Raw genomic sequence first — 21672 nt, forward strand, 5'->3', positions numbered from 1 at the left:
ACTCCATTAGACCCAAGAAAATGTTTTCCTCATTGGGCTTAATTGGTATTAGATGAGAATACATTTAGGAGTGACAGCTTTCTGCATAAGTAAAATCCAAATCCTATTTTGGTAAAAATATCATTATGAATTGCTTGTCTGGCCGACTAATATAGTCCATGTGTATGTTTTGTGAATTATCTAAGAAGGCAAACAATTTTGCTTAGTAACAAGCTAAAATTCGTTTCAATAAAGAATACAGGGTGCTCATAGACAGCTATGCACCTTTTTTGGGGGATGCTAATTAATCTTCCTGGGTCACCTGATTTTTAAAACCAAGCTTATTTAAAATAATTAGGAAGATAACATGCTGGAAATCAAAGCATAAGCTTCCAGAACTATATATTTGCTATATATGCATCACTACCTCTGGACTCCATCATGGGGCTATTGGTGCAGTAAATATAATGCTCAAAGGCTAGGTCACCTCACATAAATGTTTATTTTATAAAAGTCATGCATATCATGGCAGCCACACTCTATGAATGGGCAAATTTCCTTTGACAGAAAACTTTGTGTCTTTGTTAATCACACACTCTTTCAACACTTCAAATATGTCTCCACTGAAAAGAGTATCTACCATTGGAATAAAACAGCCTAGCATAATGATACTGAAAATTGACTTAGACAATGGATATATTTAAACCCAGTACAGATACTCCTCTGCTTATAACTATAATGGAGCCTAGAACTTCCATTGGAAGTCATGACATTCATAAGTCAAGGCATATATGACCAACCCAATTTTATGACATTTTTTGCTGCAGTCATTAAGTAAATGTCATAGTCATTAAGTCAGAATTTAAGCCCTCACTCATACTTCATTTACAACCATTCACTTAGCAACTCTTCAAAGTAACAATGGCACTAAAAATGACTTATAATCAGTCCTCATACTCATGACCATTGGAGCCTCTCCATGGTTGCATGATCAAAATTCAGACACTTGGCAACCAGCATGTATTTATGTTGGTTGCAACATTCTGAAGTCATGTGAAGTCATCCTTCCGAGGTCAGTAAAATGAGGACCCAGATTGTTAGAGGCAATGTGATGACTCTGTAAAACCACTTGGAGAGGGCTGTAAAGCACTGTGAAGTGGTATATATGTCTAAGTGCTTTTGCTAGTGCTATTTGGAATCTTTGCAGCCAGCTTCCAACAAGCAAAGCCAATGAAGCTGGATTTCTTCAATTATTGCATGATTAGCTTAACTGTGATGATTGGCTTAACAACTGTTGAAAAAAGGTTATAAAATGGGGTGGAACTCACCTGTTAACCACCTTTTTATTTTATTATTTTTTTGGGGTGGTGAGTATGTTCTATAACATACACAATATTTGTTAATACAATAGTGTGTTTGCATTTGTGTCTCTGTGTATATGCATATACACCCATGAAGGATAATTTAGTGAGCCACAAGGTGCCGACACTGACAAGTTCTAGCTTGTGCATTGAATGCCAAATAAATGAGTACTGGAACAAAATTTTTGCATCAAAATCTGTTGAGTACTGAATTCAATCAGTTTCAAAGCTGTTGAATACCAGGGCTCTGGCACTGAAGGAACCAGAGGTATATGTATACAAGGTACCATTATATATGTATACAAATGATATTTGTATATACATATATACATGATGCGTGTTCTAAATTAACAGATAAGGATTTATGATTGAAACATGTTTGCATATATTTGGCTTCAGTTCCCAAAACTATAACCCAACTATGCCAAAATTTAGAAAAGATGTAGAGAACATGTTGGCAATGACTGCCCTTGAACTTGGTTCCCCCCTAATTTCAATGCCAATGGAACTGACATAATTTCCTGAATCATAACTAGAGCATGTAAGGCAAAACACTTGGATGCATGTGATCTTTAATACTCTCACTCTCAACTTCTTGGTGCCCGAGTCTTGATTCAGCATCACAGAATTAAGTCAGATGGTCTTCTATTTAGAAATAGGCACCCCTGAACTAATGTACTGTTGTACCCTCCAGTGTAAATCTCAGAGTTATCAACTTCATTTAAGTCACTTTTCCATCCATGCTTTTGTAAATAACTCAAGGTAGCAAATATGCATAATTTTCCTTCCTCCTCCTTTTGTGCCCTGAACAAGAAGTCTGTGATATGGGTTGGGCTGAGACAGAGTGATTGGCCCAATGTCACCCAATTGACTTTGATGCCTAAGTCAGAATTAGAACTCGCAGTCTCCCTTTAACCACTAGACCAAATTGACTATAAAAAGGAAACAATACTAAACATAAATCAGAAACTTTGAGGATGAAAAATGTGTGTGTGTGTGTGTGTGTGTGTGTGTGTGTGTGTGTGTGTGTGTGAGAGAGAGAGAGAGAGAGAGAGAGAGAGAGAGAGAGATGGAGTGAAAACTTAGTCTATTATGTATCTTTGACCTCAAAACACCAAAACGGGTTTGAAATTTCCATGACTTGCTCCTCTCATCCTTGAAATAAATGTTTGCTGAACTGTAAAAAAACATGCTATTGACCATATTTCTGTCAGAGCAGATTCAGACTGTGCATTATCACCATGCATTTTAGTTTGCATCAAGAGTTTTCAGTTCAAAACCTGTAGCAACTAGTAGCTGACCAGTCTTGGTAAAATCTTTTTTTTCCTCATCACAGTCTGCCAGTCTGCCCTGCAAAACCAGTTCCCATCAGCAGTGCTCATTGGGACATGTCTAATGATAGCTTTGTTTTCCCTTGAGTCTGCAGAGAGGCTGCTGAACACACAAGAGTGTGCTATATAATGAGGAAGGTGGGGAGGAGGGAGAGAGAGAAGATGTCCAGGGAATTGCACTCCTTTGGTGAAATCAAGTACAGACCAAATTTTCTCCCTTCTATCATACTCCAAGTCAATCTAAATGCATTACAGACCACAGAGTCACAAATTGTATTTGATTATTTATAACCATAAAAGAAATGGAATATTCTGGGACTTGCAAATCTCTCTCTCTCTCTCTCTCTCTCTTTCCCCGTCCCTCCCTCCCTCCGTCCCCCCCCCCGTCTTTCTCTCTCTCACACACACATTTTTTGCTGCTGCATATAAAACATAGAAATGCAAACCTCCATTATGGGGACGAAGATTAATGTGTAATGAATTTATAATACTGTAGTATTTGGAGAGCATTATGAACCTGCTCCAAATTTGTTCATTGTAATTTTGCTGTACTGCACATCTTTACATGGATTTTAAATCCAGCTTGACTAAATATAGGAAGATTTCCTACTATTGTTGCTGTTAACAATATTCGTAATGATCTTAATGCCTCCAAAGATAGACTCATTTTTTATAATATACCCACCAACTGTCAGATATAAAGGGAAAGATGACATATCTAAATTTTGAAAATATTCTGACATTAGTCTCTTGAGATGAAAGGAAAAATATGAAACTATCCAGCATTGTCATCTGTCAAAGCTTTTGGATGAATACAGTTATGTATATAACCTAGTTGAAGCTACATCAAAATCCTAATTAGAGAAATGAACATCTTAGCAGATATTATAGTAATGGCTCTGAAGCAAATACCTTTCCCGTGGTTTCCCAGAGATGTGTAGAATTTTGCAGTAGATGGTAATAACCTTTTTCAGCTTCTAGATGAAATTGGTCAAACAACAGCAACAACAATTTTTGTTAATTCTCAATTTTAGCAAGCAAAGTGTTTTATAGTTGATTTATTTTAACACTTCAGTTTGATTAGTGAACTTATTAAAGAAAACAGTTGATTGGATCTCCTTTTATTGTCAGCTCTATTTTTTTTTAACAAATCTATCCTAGTTTCATTAGGAGAACTAATTTGGTCCAGTACAGTGTTTCTTAGCCTTGGCAACTTTAAGATGTCTGGACTTCAACTCCCAGAATTCCCCAGTAAGCATACTGGTTGAGGCATACTGGGAGTTGAAATCTGCCCATCTTAAAGTTGAGAAACATTGGTTGAGTCCTTAAAGTGATTGACTAGTAAAGGAAAAGCCATGTTTTAGTCCAGTCCTTAACCAAAGAATCAGCTGCCTGACCTTTGGCCAGACTTTTGTCTCAACCCTAGGTAAAGGCAATAGCAAGCCATTTCTGAAAATGTTGCCAGAAAAACTGCAAGGACTTATCCATGTAGGCATCATGAATCAAACTAGCTTGAAACCATAATATGTTATGAGAAGATAAGATAAGGTAAGGTAAGGTGAGATGAGATGAGATGAGATAAGATCAGATAAGATAAGATATTGCCTGCTTTCAAAGGAAAGTATATATCTACGCTTACACATACATAACACACATATATACATGCTATATACATATACATACATACATATATATATGCATACACACACACACACAATAGGCCATGAGTGCACAGGGGTGGGGTAGGGCCTGTGCATGGGGTGTAGAAGCAACATGGCAGCAAGAGCATGGTGACGGACCAGTTGCTTCCCTCCACCTGCTAGATACTTGCTAAAACCACACAGGGTAAGGTTGCCGTGCCCGCCCCTGCCCAGATTGCCTCGTCTTCCCCAAGCGTTCTTTTTTACTAACCTTCCTTTCAGCTGCATTCCATTTTTCAGTTCACTTCTCAGCCTTAGCCATGTGTTTGTGGGACAAAAAAAAAGTTCAATCAGACTTTCTAACTTCTCATGAGATCTCAAGAAGTTAGAAAGTCTGATTGATTTTTTTTTTACCGGTAGTCCCACAAACAAGTGGCGAAGGCTGAGAAGCAAACAGAGAAATGGAATGTAGCTGAAACGCAGGTTAGTAAAAAAAAATGTTTGGGGGAGGTGAGGGCATATGGAGAGGGGCGAGCACAGCAACCTTACCCTGCATGGTGGTGGGAGAGTGAGGCATGTGCCGTTCCCATGCAAGGCCATTCATTGCCGCCTTATGCATCACACCCAATGCCACTGCCATGAGGCCACAGAACAAGCCAGGCAGTGGTAGGGAACCAGTATAATGGCACATGGCTCACAATGGGAGAGGATCCGCCAGGCCTCATGGCAGCAGCATTGTGCCATGTTATGCCAAAAATGGCCATTTGCTGCCTCCTGGCCAATGCCGCTGCCATGAGGCCTTGGAACAAGCGAGGAGGCAGTAAGGAACCGGTATACCAGTACCATGGGTCAGATCCCTCCTCCCCCATCGGCTTCGCCTTGTCACAGGCAGGCCATCCTTGCAGACCCTTAAGTAGAGCTTACTTTCAGGGGAGAGCTTATCTTAGGCCCACCACCCCAAAAATCAGCTGGGGCTTACTTTCGGGGATTGGTTTACTTTTGGGGAAAAGTAAACAGGTACATTTATACATACATACATACATATGGAGAAAGCAGAACTATTTAACTCGTTTTTTGCATCTGACTTTACACAAAGGGAAAAAACAGTCCAACCTACCAAAACCAGTGCCATAAAAAACAGAATAGAAACGCAAGTTAAGATAGGCAAAAAATGGTAAGTGAACACCTGTCCAGCCTAGACGAGTTCAAATCACCAGGACCAGATGGATTACACCCCAAATTTCTCAAGGAACTGGCAGATGTGATCTCAGAACCACTGAATTATATTTTTCAAAGATCCTGGAGCACTGGGGAACTACCAGAGGACTGGAAGAGAGCTGATGTAGTTCCCATCTTCAAAAAAGGGGAAAAAATAGATCCAGGAAACTACAGACCTATCAGCCTGACCTCAATACCTGGGAAGATTCTGGAAAAGATAATCAAACAACAAATCAGCAAACACCTAGATACAAACAAAGTCATCACTAAAAGTCAACATGGGTTTGTCAAAAACAGATCATGCCAGACAAATCTTATCACATTCTTTGACCAAGTGACAAAATTAGTGGACCAGAGGAATGCTGTAGATATAATTTACTTGGACTTTAGTAAGGCATTTGATAAAGTAGATCACAACCTAATACTTGATAAGATAGAAAAATGTGGGTTAGATAGCATCACCACCAGATGGATTCGTAGCTGGCTGACAGGCCGTACTCAGCGTGTGGTCCTCAATGGAACTGCATCTACATGGAAGGAAGTGTGTAGTGGGGTGCCCCAGGGCTCTGTTCTGGGCCCAGTGCTCTTCAATATCTTCATTAACGATTTGGATGAGGGGATAGATGGGGAACTCATCAAATTTGCAGACGACACCAAGCTGGCAGGAATAGCCAATACTCCAGAAGAAAGGCTTAAGATACAGGAGGATCTGGACAGACTCGAACACTGGGTGCTATCTAACAAAATGAAATTCAATGGTGAAAAAAGTAAGGTTCTACATTTAGGCAGGAAAAATCAAATGCACAGGTATAGTATAGGTGGTACCTTGCTCAATAGTAGTAACTGTGAGAGGGATCTCAGAGTCCTAGTAGACAATCACTTCAATATGAGCCAGCAGTGTGCTGCAGCTGCCAAAAAAGCCAACACACTGCTAGGCTGCATTAACAGAGGGATAGAATCAAGATCAAGTGAAGTACTAATACCACTTTACAATGCTTTTGTAAGGCCACACCTGGAATACTGCATCCAGTTTTGGTCACCACAATGTAAAAAAGATGTTGAGACTCTAGAAAGGGTACAGAGAAGAGCAACAAAGATGATTGGGGGACTGGAGGCTAAAACATATAGGGAACGGTTGCTGGAATTGGGTATGTGTAGTTTAACGAAGAGAAGGGTGAGGGGTGACATGATAGCAGTGTTCCAATATCAATGGCTGCCACAAAGAAGAGGGAGTCAAGCTATTCTCCAAAGCACCTGAAAGCAGGACAAGAAGCAACGGATGGAAACTAGTAAAGGAGAGAAGCAACCTAGAACTAAGGAGAAACTTCCTGACAGTTAGCACAATTAACCAGTGGAACAACCTGCCTCCAGAGGTGGTGAATGCTCCAACACTGGAGGTTTTTAAGAAGAGACTGGACAGCCATTTGTCTGAAATGGTATAAGGATTCCTGCCTGAGCAGGGGGTTGGACTAGATGACCTCCAAGGTCCCTTCCAACTTTATTATTGTTGTTGTTGTTGTTGTTGTTATTATTATTATTATTATTATTATTATTATTATTATTATTATTATTATTATTATTATCATTATCATTATCATTATCATTATCATTATCATTATCATTATCATTATCATTATCATTATTATCATTATTATATAAATACATGTGTATTTATATATGGGGGAATGTGGTTCCTGCCAGGCGCTGTGCTGGCCTCACCCTCTCGTGACTTTCAGCTCTTTCGGAGAAGCAGCATCCCACCTTCGTTGCCAGTATTGTGTAGTGAGTTCTTTGGACGCAGTAAGCGAGACGAGAGGTTGCAAACAGGAAAATTGCTTTATTGAGGCAAACAAGAACAGAACTGAAACAGAGGCTTCTGAGCATCTACTTATATGGTTGGCCACTAGGCGGTGGCCAATAGGTTTAAAGGAACCCATTCCCACCCCCAAATCATCCAATGATCTTCTTGGAGACAGCAAGTCTGGCTAGTCAGTGACCATTACACAGACACACCAATTGTACAACCTTAAGCAGCATTCAAACAGACACATGAACAGTTCGAGTAAAATCCCAATACATTACAGAGAGCAAAGGAGAGAGGGAGAGGTGCACACACAGACACACCCCCACACACACCTGCACACATAAATGTTTTCTAGGTTATATTTCCCTTTCCTATTAGCTGTGGGGCTGGTTTTTCCCCTACCTTTTTCTGTATAATGTCCAAGATGCTAAATTAATATTAATCTGTCACAAAGCAGCTCCTTCAGGTTGGATGTGTCCGTTACCCGCCTGCATTTGTGAAGGTTTTCCAAAGTATTCTCATGATGGGGAAGGTTTTTACAACTGGGAACAAAATCCTTAATGGGGATATAATTTCATATTCTTGTCTAAACCCTCATGTTTCTTCACTGGCTTGAGAGTAGGCAGGTTGAGAGCAGGTTGAAGGGGGAAAAAAACCAACCTGAGAGCTTGAAAGAAAAAAAGGAAAAAAAAATACCCAGAAGAGTACAAATTGTCTACTTGAGGGTCTGAAATGGGCTTTGCTGCTTGTTATAGACACAAAGAAACAGGTAATAGGGAAAGAAAATTTAAATGAGCAACAGAGGTGCTGGTCCTTTGGAAATATTTTTTTAATTATTATCGGGGATAATTACACATTGCTAATTCCTCTTAATGGTCATTTTATTCAATGCCAGAGAGAGAAAATGAAAAAAAAACTTTGCGCAAAACTGCTTTGTTCGGATTACACACATACAGATGCATACACACACTTAAAGCCCTGAAGGAAGCAAGGCTTATTTTGCAGATGATGACAGAAGAGAATAATTTGCCTAATATGATAGACCAAGCAGTATAATAATGATAGACAAAGAACTCCAGTGAAGTAGATTTCAAGGAAGATAAATCACAACAGAAATATGCTAGTTTTGTCTCACAGGGGAAATGGGATGAAATGTCCTCCTATTTAGCATTAATTTCTGCAGTAGAAAAAGTTAAACCCAATATGCCATTCTTAGTTATAAATTTGATGCTAAAATGTGGATAAATATATCTCCTTGAGAAAGGAAAGGCCATTCAGCACTCAGTGTGCTTCCTTTAATGTGTTTTATCACTCTGTTACCATTTGATAGAAATTAAAGGGCTTTTATTTTATTTTTCCCCAATAAAAAAGAAAATCTTGGGGGGGGGGGGCGAAAGCCCTAATAAGCAGGCATATACATAGAATGAAGGCTACTGCTAAGCTTGTAAGCCACCCTGAGTCTTCGGAGAAGGGCGGGATATAAATGGAATTTTAAAAAAAATGTTGGTGAATTTCTCATGTGTGTTAATGTTTGTAAGTGTGCCATCATCTCTACAATAATCTGCAGCCTTCTTGGACTTCCTACAGTTCATTTAGACTACTCGTTTAGACTACTGCAATGCTCTCTACATGGGGCTGCCCTTGAGGACCACGTGGAGGCTTCAGCTGGTGCAGAATGCAGCTGCGCGAGTGGTGTTGGGGGTTTCCCGATACTCCCATGTAACACCTCTACTCCGCGAGCTGCATTGGCTTCCGGTTGCCCTCCGGGTGAGATTCAAGGTGCTGGTGATGACCTATAAAGCCCTAAATGTCATGGGTCCGGTTTACTTACGGGAACAACTGCTGCCGGCATAAACTTCCCTTTGTCCAGTGCGCTCCCACAGAGAGGGCCTCCTCAGGGTGCCATCGGTCAGAGAGTGTCGACTGATGACCCCCAGGGGGAGGGCGTTCTCTGTGGGTGCGCCAGACCTTTGGAACCATTTACCGGTTGAGCTCCGGGCGGCTCCTGAACTTCGCTCCTTCCGCCGAGATCTAAAAACTTATTTATTTGAATCAGCTGGCCTGGTCTGACGGGTTTGGGAATTTTAATATTAATTTTAATTAATTTTATTGTAATTGGGCTTAATATTTAATTCTATCTTAACTTTTGTATACTGTATTTTTTATTGTATTTATTGCCCTGTACACCGCCCTGAGTCCTTCGGGAGAAGGGCGGTATAGAAATTATTATTATTATTATTATTATTATTATTATTATTATTATTGTTATTGTTATTGTTATTGTTATTGTTATTGTTATTGTTATTGTTATTGTTATTGTTATTGTTATTGTTATTGTTATTGTTATTGTTATTGTTATTAATTAACATTATTGTGACATTATTGGTTTTTTTTTCAGAACAGGGAAACTTTATGGCAAGATATGTTACACAATTACACACACACACACACACACCCTTCCTCCTCATAACTATGAAGGAGGTTCAACATTTTAAAAAATAGGAAATATGAAATCTCTTTTGCCTTTTTCTTGATTAAACGTTGTATGCTACCCAGAGTCACTGTCTTATGGATTTGGTGGCTATATATAAAATTAAATTATGCACACACCATTCCATTTAACAGCTTTCAAATACATAAACTTACCATTTGTTTTTGAAGACCGTGCTGTAATAAATGTCTAAGCCTCTAATTTGGTTTCTAACATGTCCTTAATGTATTTTCCTCCATGTCCTTTTGATTTTTTATGCCCCACCTTTTTTTTTTTTTTACAAATAACAGTTATTTTTTTACAAATAAATTAAGATGGCAGATATATCCAACACACCTTTCTCTTCCTAATTTTCTCTACAACAACAACTCAAAACCACCCAACTAACTTTCATGGCTAAGTTGGGATTTGAACTCATGATCTCCTGCTTTCTAGTTGGGTACCTAACCATTAGACCATACTGACCCCCTTGATTTCACATTAACTTTCAAAAACTACTTTATGCCTACTTTATGGTGATGGTCTAAAATCCTTTTTCATGTATTTACCAAGTTGCTCTCCAGTTTTATAGTTGTATGTGAAATGATTATAGAAGGTAGAAATGTACTGTTTTTTCACAGATTTCCCCTTGGGTCTTGCATTCTGACTGCTTGGAATGAACAGACCAGTTGAAATTGGGTGTAGATTTACTCTCTGTATTTCAGGGTGATAATTCGTATGCAATTTTAAGACCTCATAAAAAATCAATAAGAATTTACGGTTACAATTTATCCTAATAAGCTGAGATTTTCTATGCATTAGAAATGAAAGACAATATATAACAGTAGTGAATGGGGATAAACTTTATCCTGAAAAATGAGTTGAAGGAACCCCCAAATTTAACCAATCAAGACAATCAAAGTCTTAGAAAATCAAATGCTAATAGCTAATCAGGAACAACAATACCTGCTCCAGAAGTTGTGGGTGCTCCAACAAGGGAAGTTTTTAAGAAGAGACTGGACAGCCATTTGTCTGAAATGGTAAAGGGTTTCCTGCCTGAGCAGGGGGTTGGACTAGAAGACCTCCACGGTCCCTTCCAACATTATATTTATAATATTTATTATTATTATATATATATATATATATATATATATATATATATATATATATATATATATATATATATATATATATATATATATATATATATATATATATATATATATATATATATATATATATATATATATATATATATATATATATATATAATTATTATTATTATTATTATTATTATTATTATTATTATTATTATTATTATTATTATTATTATTATTATTATTCACACAGTCAGCCAGATGTTCAGACTGGATTTGGCATTTTTGTCTACCTATCGAGTCCTTACCAAGGACCTGGGATAGGCAGATGTGGATGTTTGATGGTATTATAGATATCGTTGCAGGATGGAAGCAGTTCCTAGTAAGGCCACCTTTTGCCTTACTTGATTAATTGACTAATAGCGAATTTGTCAATGCCAATGGTGTTCAAGTGGTGCTCCAGTTGTTTTGGGATTGCACTCAAGGCACCTATTACTATTGGTACTACCCTTGCTTGCCTTTGCCACAGTCTTTCTATTTCTATTTGTAGGTCTTTGTATTTTGTTATCTTCTCCAGTTCTTTCTCGTCTATTCTGCTGTCTCCAGGCACTACCACATCCACTATCCAGTCTTTTTTGTCTTTCTTATCGACAATTGTTAAGTCCAGGGTGTTACGTTGCAGGTGCTTGTCTGTTTGAATTCTGAAGTCCCAGAGCAGTTTAACTTTATCATTTTCTATGACTTTCTCTATTTTATGATCCCATCAGTTCTTGCTTACAGGCAAATGAAATTTCTTGCAGATCTTCCAATGCACCATTGTTGCTACTTTGTCATGCTGCTGCTTGTAGTCAGTCTGTGTGATCTTGCAGCAGCTTACCAGGTGGTCCACTTCAGCTTCTTTGCATAGGCAGCACTTACCGTCTGTTGCTGTCTTCTCAATTTTGACTTTGTATGCATTTGTCCTTAAGGCTTGGTCTTATGCAGCCAGAATTAGTCCCTTGGTCTCTTTCTTCAACTTTCCTGCTCTTAGCCATTGCCAGGTCTTGTTATTATCTGCTTTCCCAGCTATTTTTTAATGTACTGGCCATGTAGTGCTTTGTCTTCCCATGCCTCTATTCTGTTCTTCATTTGGTATTATTATTATTATTATTATTATTATTATTATTATTATTATTATTATTATTATTATCATCATCATCATCATCATCTTCATCATCATTATCAATATTTCCATTTGAGGTAAGCTTTTAAAGGGATAATAAGGCAAGTTCCACTGCCTAAGGTAGAGAAGTAAATAACATTTTTCTTCCTATTATCCTGACATTTCTGACAGAAAATTTCACAAGCCTCAATCAAATGTTTTGTGACCTCTTATGAAACTAAATTCCTTTTTTCTCAACCAACTTTCCTATCCAGTTAGGGTTTAGGAACAAATCTGAGCAGTTTTGATATTTGGGCTTGGCAACTCTACCGGGTAACAGGAAATGTGATCTTAGAAAGAAGGGTTTTTTAAAAAAGATCTTTAAAATATGAAGTGGCAGATAAATATTTTAAGTAAACAAAAAATATTTTAATTAAATAATAAAATAAAGTAAAATAAAAATAAATTAATAAAAGCTTCAGTGTCCTTTTATTAGAGAATTAGAGGACTCTAATCTAGGTTTACTTTTTGATTGCCTTACTGGCACTTTGTGTGTAATATGCAATGGCATATACTATTTAATTACTTTGCCTTATTAATTGATTCAATAATTCTTAGAGCACATTCAATCTTGAAGGATACTGAAATGTGTACAACAACAAACATGCAGTTTTATTTACTGCAAATTGAACAGGGTTTTGTAATTTTATTGAATGAAGATTTCTAGCAAACCTAGTTCTCTAACATTGCAATATTTTGAACAGATGCTTCTTACGTAATTTGAAAGAGGCATGCTACAAATGAATGTTATTGGGATGAGTTATCTCCAATAGGCTGAGATTTCTCCACCTGAAAGAGGCAGGTGAGGGTCAAAGGAGAAGGATGCCTATCTCCTTCAGCTTGGTGTAGGAAATATGGGGTATAAAAGTTATTTATAATACCTATGCATCAGTATCCTATTCAATAAGAAGAAACCACACCCCTCCTTTACAACAGCAGAAAGAACATATGTATTCTTTTTTTGCTTATAAGGGAGAATTAAAAAGGTAAAGGTTCCCCCACACATGCGTGCTAGTCGTTTCCAACTCTAGGGGCCAGTGCTCATTTCCGTTTCAAAGCCAAAGAGCCAGCGCTTGTCCGAGGACGTCTCCGTGGTCATGTGGCCGGCATGACTAGACGCCAAAGGTGCACGGAACACTGTTACCTTCCCACCGTAGTGGTCCCTATTTTTCTACTTGCATTTTTACGTGCTTTCGATCTGCTAGGTTGGCAGAAGCTGGGACAAATAACAGGCACTCACTCTGTTACGTAGCACTCAGGATTCGACCCACCAAACTGCTGACCTTCTGATTGACAAGCTCAGCATCCTAACCCACTGAACCACCGCATCCCTTTTAAGGGAGAATTGGCTGTCTATATATAGCACAGTTGTCCTCGCAACATGATTCATAACCACTATAGGTCTCCATTCACAAAAAGGTCCTGGTTAGAAAAAAAAGAACAATTGAAATCTCTTTGTTCTGAAACTCAACTTTCTTGTGCTTTTTCAGAATTATTATTGGCTTTCTTAGTGATTTTTAAAGGTCCTTCCCCCATACATCCTCTGTAACCCAGATTGTCCAATTGCATTAATTCACACACACACACACACACACACAAATGTTGCATGTTTTGTATTTTTTTGAAGGCATGCAGCAGTATGATACAACTGAAGAATGATAAGCTTGTGAAGAAAATCGCTGTCATTTTGCTTCTAAAGTACAAATTCCTGTTTGTGTCTCTCGATTTTTGTACCCATCACTGCACTGATTATGATGCCAATCCCAGCTAAGTCTTTCTTGCCCTTCATTTATTGCAGGCCCAAGATGAAGGGAAATGTGAAAAGCCATTACTTTGCAAAAACAGATAAGAAAAGAAATTCCCTGTCAGTAATATTCCTTTTGCTCAACAGCCCAAAATAACTACATAAAGCCAATGAATGACTGTGTGATCTGTGATGCATGAAATTATTTAGGGATGAGAATCTATTCTCTGCCTTTCTACTTGTGACCTACAGATTCCTTTCCCCTTACTTCATTCTGCCCCTTTCAGATGCTCAGTTTAGCCTTTGTTATAATATAGATATATTGGGAATGGGAATAGTATTAAATGATCAAGGTTTAATATTTCACACACACACACACACACACACACACACACACACACAGAGCGTTACTTTGTCAGGTGACAATACAGTAAGAAATGAAGCCAAGTTAAAGACTGTATCAGTAAACAATTTTTATTTCAGATGGTTTATTATTATTATTATTATTCATTTATCTGCATCAGGTTGCTGCTAGGGTGCGCAGGCCTACTGGCACCATGATAATGGGCAGAAATGTTTGGGAATAATGATAGGGAATCCATATTACAGGAGAAAAACAATGGTTCACTTAGCATGCTTGGGGGGGGGAAAGTCTGAAGAAATTCCAGTATGAATTAACCAATGGGGCTATCCTACACAAATGTACCAACTGGCACTTAGTCATTGTTTTTGGAGAATATACAACTTGAATTTAACTGCTAGGGAGGTGGCAAATTTAACTGCAATTTCCCCCAATTCTTACAAAAGTACAACTCATCAAATTAATTTGATTTGGTTTATTATACATATATCCAAACTTAGGCCTGTGGAAACAGTTATAAACTTGGGATATCTGAACTATACATATTTCATTATCAGGGTATCAATGTGACCTCACCTTAATATTAATTTATCCCACCCATCAGTTACTAATGATTCACCATAATATCATGCAGTCCTAGTAGCATATATTACACATCAACACTTTGCTGAGTTATTCTCACAAACACCCCTGAGGGGAATGCAACTAATTCAGGCAATCTATCTTACAAGTGTCTGATGCCAGCTCCATATGTCACATGTGGTATCTGTTAATCTTTTTCTCATGACAATAGATTGATTCATTCCTTATCCCTTTGTCCTACTATTGTAGACAAATGTTGGCATAGTTTTTTTCCTACATGATCAACATCAACCTATTTACAAATGTATCATGGTGCCTTGGACTGTATGCTTGAAAAGGAAGGAATCACAATTTTGTTTCCTGTAATATAAGTTAGTTATCATATGTTGTAAAAATTCAGCATCTATCTATTTTATGTAGCATACTGAAAAATATCAGAATGAAGACTTCTAAAAAGATATAGTAAAAAAGTGGTTTTCAAAGTGGTTCTTAAAAAAAGAAATGATACTTACATGATCTTGATGCAGCAATGACACTCAAAAGAAAAGTACCAGAAAAGAGTTTAAGATAAAACTTGTCAAGCTTTGGTGGAAATTATTAAAAAATGGATAAAAATTATAACCTTTTGGAACAAGATCTTCTATGTGATGGATTTTTCTAAACCTCAGATTCAACTGGGCCAATAGACTTTGAGTTGGGTTGGAGCATATCAGCATGCATATTTGTAAATAAACAGTAATTAGATTCACAAAATGAACAATGAACCTGTGTTGTTCTTTCTGTTTACTGATACTCTGGACAAATAAGAACAACAGGTAGCACTGCAGATGTTATAAAGACCTATTTTATGACCTCCATCAGACAGTGATATAATGTCTATGATTTTGTGCTGAAAAGAATAGTTGATGAAGAATAGCTGGAGAAGTAGGAGGGAGAGAAATTAAACACAATCCAAGATCAATCTTTCCTCAGGCACCTAGCTACCCTTGCAGGAATATATATGACCTAAGCTTACAAGTGCCACATATGATTATGGTTTCCAAATTCTGTTCAGAAATTCTCATAGATTATCACTGTCAATGTTACTTGGGTGGGGGAGAAACTATTAAATAAACACATGGTTACTGGGAAAGGTTTAAAAAAGTAAAGATGGCAGCTTCAGCTTTCTGATCCCAAAGACATTAAATGGAGGTAAATAATTGTAATTTGAAAAGATGCTTTGAATTTAAACAGAGATGTAAATTAAATCAAATGTAATTTTTGTCTTGGACTTGTCTGTCTTGGTCTTGTGTACTCTGAAGTGTTGTCCAAGCATAACCTTCAATGGCTCCAGGAAAAGTCTTTGGCTCCAGGAAAATTCCATAATACTACAATGAAGAGAGTGTTGTGACTTGTCTACAGATCGATAAGATCCAGAAACAGAATCATTGTAGCTGAGGATTGAACTGTGGAGTCCTTGGTATGGTTGTTTTCTTGTAGACATTTCATTACCCAACTAGGTAACATCATCAATGCTAGAAGAGAATAGAATTTGTTTGCTGTTTATATGAAGTATTTTGCCCTGTCAGTGTTCAACAAACTCTACTGCCCTCTAGTAATGAAGATATTACCTAGCAGGGTAATGAAACATCTGCAAGAAAACAACCAAGCTCAGAGAGCACCAAGGATCACACAATTTAAGTTTTGTCACCCTCATAAGGTATTTGTCTGTGATACTGCCATGGGTCAAGACTATTTTCTCCAGTTCCCCCTTTTAAATTTATGCTCAATAATTTCTTCATTAGGATGTTTTCTTTTCTTTTGTTTCCTTTTATAGATACAGTATGTTTTATAGTCTTGTGCTCAAGCTTCATCAAGGCAACTGAATGTAATACCTTCATTTTATTGCTCAATTATTTATTTGGATCCAAATCTTTATGGGATTACACTTAACTAGTTAGTGATTAAATCATGGGGAAATGTTAAATGTAATCCCATTTCAACTGGGCAACAGGCTCAACACAACAAATATTTGACCTTAACAATCCCTCATGCTTTCAGTGTGAAGGCTGTAGTATTGCTTAATATACAGAATCGTGCTTAGTAATAGTGGGATTTGTAAAGGTAACACCAAGGCTAATAAATATGAAGAAGACACTGCTTTTTAAAGGATTTCAGTATTTCCCCTACTCTCATTCTGCAGACTTAAGCTGGAATGCCCTTTATTCTAAAAAAAATCAATGTTCATGTGCAAAGAGAAAGATGAAATTTTCTCCATACCACGCTAATGAAAAGTCTGGTCTCTGTTGATATTTACAAACCATTTCACATTTTGGAAGAGAAATCTAAGAATTCAGAGAGCCATTATTTTGCCTTTTGAAAATGACTGTTCTGTGCTTTCTATTGAGGCAGCTTTCTTACTGGAAGAATGGCCTACCATCTCAACTGAATGCACGTTCTTTAACCATCTACCCTTCATGCCGTCCTGTTTCTTGCTGGCTTCCTCTGAAAATAGAGGCAGCAGGACTTCTCACAGGAATAAAAAAAACAACTCAGGATTGCTGGGGATAGAAATTGTGCCAGGCTGCAATTTTTCCTGCTGTTTCCATACAAGTTCCTAATTTCAAAATGGTGAGAGAAATAATGGGAAAAATAAGCATGAGGATCTCAGCCATTCATCGGAAGCTCTTTGACTTCTTAGTTGGACTCAACTATTCTTAGTCAAACTGCATGGAGACTAGCAGGAAGAAACTGTCTATGATTTTAGTACTGCCATAATTGTATAACCCACCTTGCTGCCATCCTTTATAAACAATATTAAGTGGTGGTTTTTTTGTCTAATCATTCCTATCAAATGAAAAATGCCCAACTCATGTATCTACTACAATAAAGAAATTAGTTTTCTTGAAGTATAGACAGTCTTTGATGTACAACAATAATTGGGACCATAATTTCCCTTGCTATGCAATACGGCTTCTAAGTGAGTCATGCCTATTTTACAACCTATTTTGCCATGGTTGGTGCATGAATAATTGAAGTTGTAAAGTAAATCATGAGTTTGTTAAACAAATACAGCTTCCCTCATTGACTTTGCCCGTTAGAAGCCAGCTGAGAAGGTTGTGAACAGTGATCACGACCCTGGGACACTGCAACCATGATAAGTACATGCCCATTACCAAGAGCTCTTATTTTGATCACATTACTGTAATGGTCATAAATGTTAGGACCAGTTGTAAGTTTTTAAAGTGTTGTTGTAACTTTGAACAGTCTGAATGACCGGTTGTAAATTGAGCTCTACCTGCACTGTCAAAACAATCCACTGTTTTTTTCTACAGTAATCTGAGAATTCCTATCTTCCAGAAATCTATCAGGAGCACCTTAGAGAAGGCACAGCATGTGGATGTGCTGAACGAGAGCGAATACTCACAACTATATTCATTGTCATTTCCATTTGATAGCATACATGACTTCTAACAAGCTTGACATCTATAACAAGCTAAAGATATAGGCAGAGGCGGATATGTGAAGTTCCACAGAGATAGTTTTTTACATATTCTCCAAAAAATCTTCTATCTATCAAAATGAGTGCCTTGCTGATGCAACTCAAATACATAGCAGCTGGGTTTTTTTCAAATGCACCTAGTGGATGCATTTTCTGTGCTCCTAGTGCAGGGGTAGGCAACCTTGGCTCTTTTATGACTCATGGACTTCAACTCCCAGAATTCCTGAGCCAGCCATGCTGGCTCAAGAATTCTGGGAGCTGAAGTCCATGAGTCATAAAAGAGCTAAGGTTGCCTACCCCTGACCTAGTGGGTAGCACAGAAAAATAAATTTGCTCCATTATGTGGCTTATGTTAAATAATTTGCTTGGTTGGTTGCTTTTTATTAACTGTGTTACACCATTTATTCCCAACTCATCTAAGCCATTTATAAGAAAGTAGCAACAGTCCACAAGTAGTTTATCCATATAGGCACATACCGATGTATAGTAGAGCAGAGTTTCTTCAATTTTAACACAAGGAGTCTTCAACTTCCAGAATTCCTAGCTGACTGGAGAATTCTAGGAGTGGTCCACCTATCTTAATATATATATACAATATATACAAACTGGCAATAAAGCCAGTGTAAGACCAATAGATATTCATGTAAACAGAAAAATCATTTAAATATTGTGTGACAAGCATATTTTTTGCTTTTTGATCCTGAATTAGAGTAAAAAGCATGATGCTTGGGGAGAAGAGTGGACTAAATGTGAATAGAAGAGAGAAAGAAACAGCAGGTGCAAATCTGAATCCTTGCCCTTGTGCATATCAGTATATCAGCAATATCATCTGCAAATGGCTTAACTTATCAGAGGATCAGAATAATTGGTATTCAGACAAGCTAGAGATCGGCTGAATGTGTGGATTTGCTTACATAGTCAAAATCCTTATGTAGATAACTGTCTTGATTCTAAATCATATCTGGTTATTATAATTAAAACCCTTTCTCCATTTCTGCCACAAGAAGAACCTTAAACAGTGATGGGTGAATGACATCAAGTGTATTTATTTATCTTCCCCAAGAAAGCTGAATCTGATAAGTCACTTTTCACAAAGCAATTACAGCACCTTCTATTAATGCAGAACTGCAGCAGGTAGCTTATCTATCCCAATTAAAGGACCCCCTGCCTAAGACCTCGTTGTAGCCATTTTCTACATTTTCTTTGTTTTTAAAGGAAAGGACCTTTCTGTCCAGCTAATTGACAAGAGGGAAATAGCTACAAGGACCAAGAAGAAAGAATCAAGCTGAGAGCTTATTCAGAGTATAGTTCAAGCATATAGAAAGTTAGTAGAATACAGATGTCAGGAAAATTGCTTGACCCAAGGAAATGTCTGGTCTAATTTTCAGTGCCTACTCTGGTAGATGAAAGAAATGTTCACTGAACTATCATTTGCAAGCAAAAGTTATCTAATTCAGTAGCAAATGGGAAGTGGATGAATCCAAGGTGAGTAATAGGTTGACCCTCTATGACTTCAGTAATGATCTACAATAGAAAGGGGGTAGTATCAAAGGAGCCCCCATTTGAGGCCAGGAGAACAGTGGGATGTTGACATCACATTATAAGCACTTTCCCCAAATAGCTAACATAGTAGGCATGGCCAATTGCAAATCATACATTTATGACAAAGCAACGAATGAAATTGCTTCCTGCCACATCTCAAATATCCACTTCTGTTTCTCTGCAACCTCAATTTTGCTTCATCTTTTTGGAAATATAGAGTATGTTGGGTACTCTAAAGAAACCAGTGATCTGGTTTTCTATTTTCTCAGGAAGTTTTTCATACTTAGGGTGAGATTCAGGGGCATCCTTGAAAGATTAATTTTGCCTGGAGCTGATTTATTCCCTCAGAAATAACTGTCTATTTAGTACCATAATTATTATTTTAAGGAAATATTTCTAAATGTTATGCTGGTGATATAAGCTTTATTAGAAGGACATTCAAAACAGACAGGGCAAATCTGCTATTTAGAGAGATCACAAATTGTTCAGTTCCTGATACAGTAGTTTCTTATTTGATTTCATAACTATATTAGATTTCAGTTAGGGGACGCTCATTTCGTATACCTTCCAAATGGATGAATTAATTTGTTTACAATGACACTTCTGCATATTTGTCTCTATAAGTCTGTCACAGTTTCCATAATTTTTAATGAAATAATAAAAGCATGACAAAGTATTTCAGTTGGTTTTCTTTTTTCTCTCAGCTGATGGCTATTTTAAATTTGGAAAATACAATGCCACTTGCATATTCTTCCAAAATATAACTTCACACTGAGGTTCACAATTCCTCAACTTTGCTAACATTGAAGGAAATATTTATTTATTTATTTATTTTATTTATTTTAATTCCATTTATATCCCGCCCTTCTCCGAAGACTCAGGGCGGCTTACAAGCTTAGCAGTAGCCTTCATTCTATGTATATGCCTGCTTATTAGGGCTTTCACACACACCCCAAGCGGCATTATTACAAAGTCAGCTTAATTGCCCCCAACAATCTGGGTCCTCATTTTACCGACCTCGGAAGGATGGAAGGCTGAGTCAACCTTGAGCCTGGTGGGATTCGAACCTGCACTAATTGCAGGCAGCTGGTGTTACTTAAGGAGGCATTAGCCCACTGCTCCACCAAGGCTCTTATAATTTCTCAATAAAACTAGCAAGAAGAGTTATTGAATTCAGCTCAGGACTAATACAAATTCCAGATGTAAGAATAATATTTGTACAATATCTAAGATTCTTACATATTTGGGGTCTTTTATTTATAGGACATTATACCTATAAATATCCTTTATATTTATATAACTAAGACTTTTGGTTTCCCCCCCCCCCAGTAATCTTGAGTGTATGAAACAGATTTCCAGTGTTTTTGTGACTACAATTCCCAGAAATCTTAGCCAACAAAGGCAATATATACTTTTAAGTCATGCTTGTCAAAGAAAATAAATAAAAAGAATGGATTTGCTCGTGTATTTATTTTGAAAAATATGAGTCTTTGGGAAGTTTCTTCCATTATACTCAGAGTTTCCAGCCTTGGGTTTACAATGTCCAAATTTCCACCTACCAGAAGCATATTAAGTTTTTAAAAAGGATCTAAAATTAAATTTTAATTAATCCATCCTCCCCCTCCTTCAACCATATCTGTGGACAAAACCTTCGAAATATGATAATGCAAAAATCTTCTGGAGCAAAAACTGCAAGATCCAATTTAGAGGTCCAGAAGGCCAACCAAAATTCCCAGAGAAAGGAATTTCCCACTTGAGAAAAGCAAAATGAGCCAAAGAACTGTGTAATTGACTCAGAGAAAGAGTATCTCCTATATTATACAGCTACATGTGGAAACTTGCTGTTCCTGGGAAAATTGCC

The sequence above is a fragment of the Vipera berus genome, assembly GCF_964194415.1.
Source record: "Vipera berus genome assembly, chromosome: Z".
In the NCBI taxonomy this organism is placed as follows: domain Eukaryota; kingdom Metazoa; phylum Chordata; class Lepidosauria; order Squamata; family Viperidae; genus Vipera; species Vipera berus.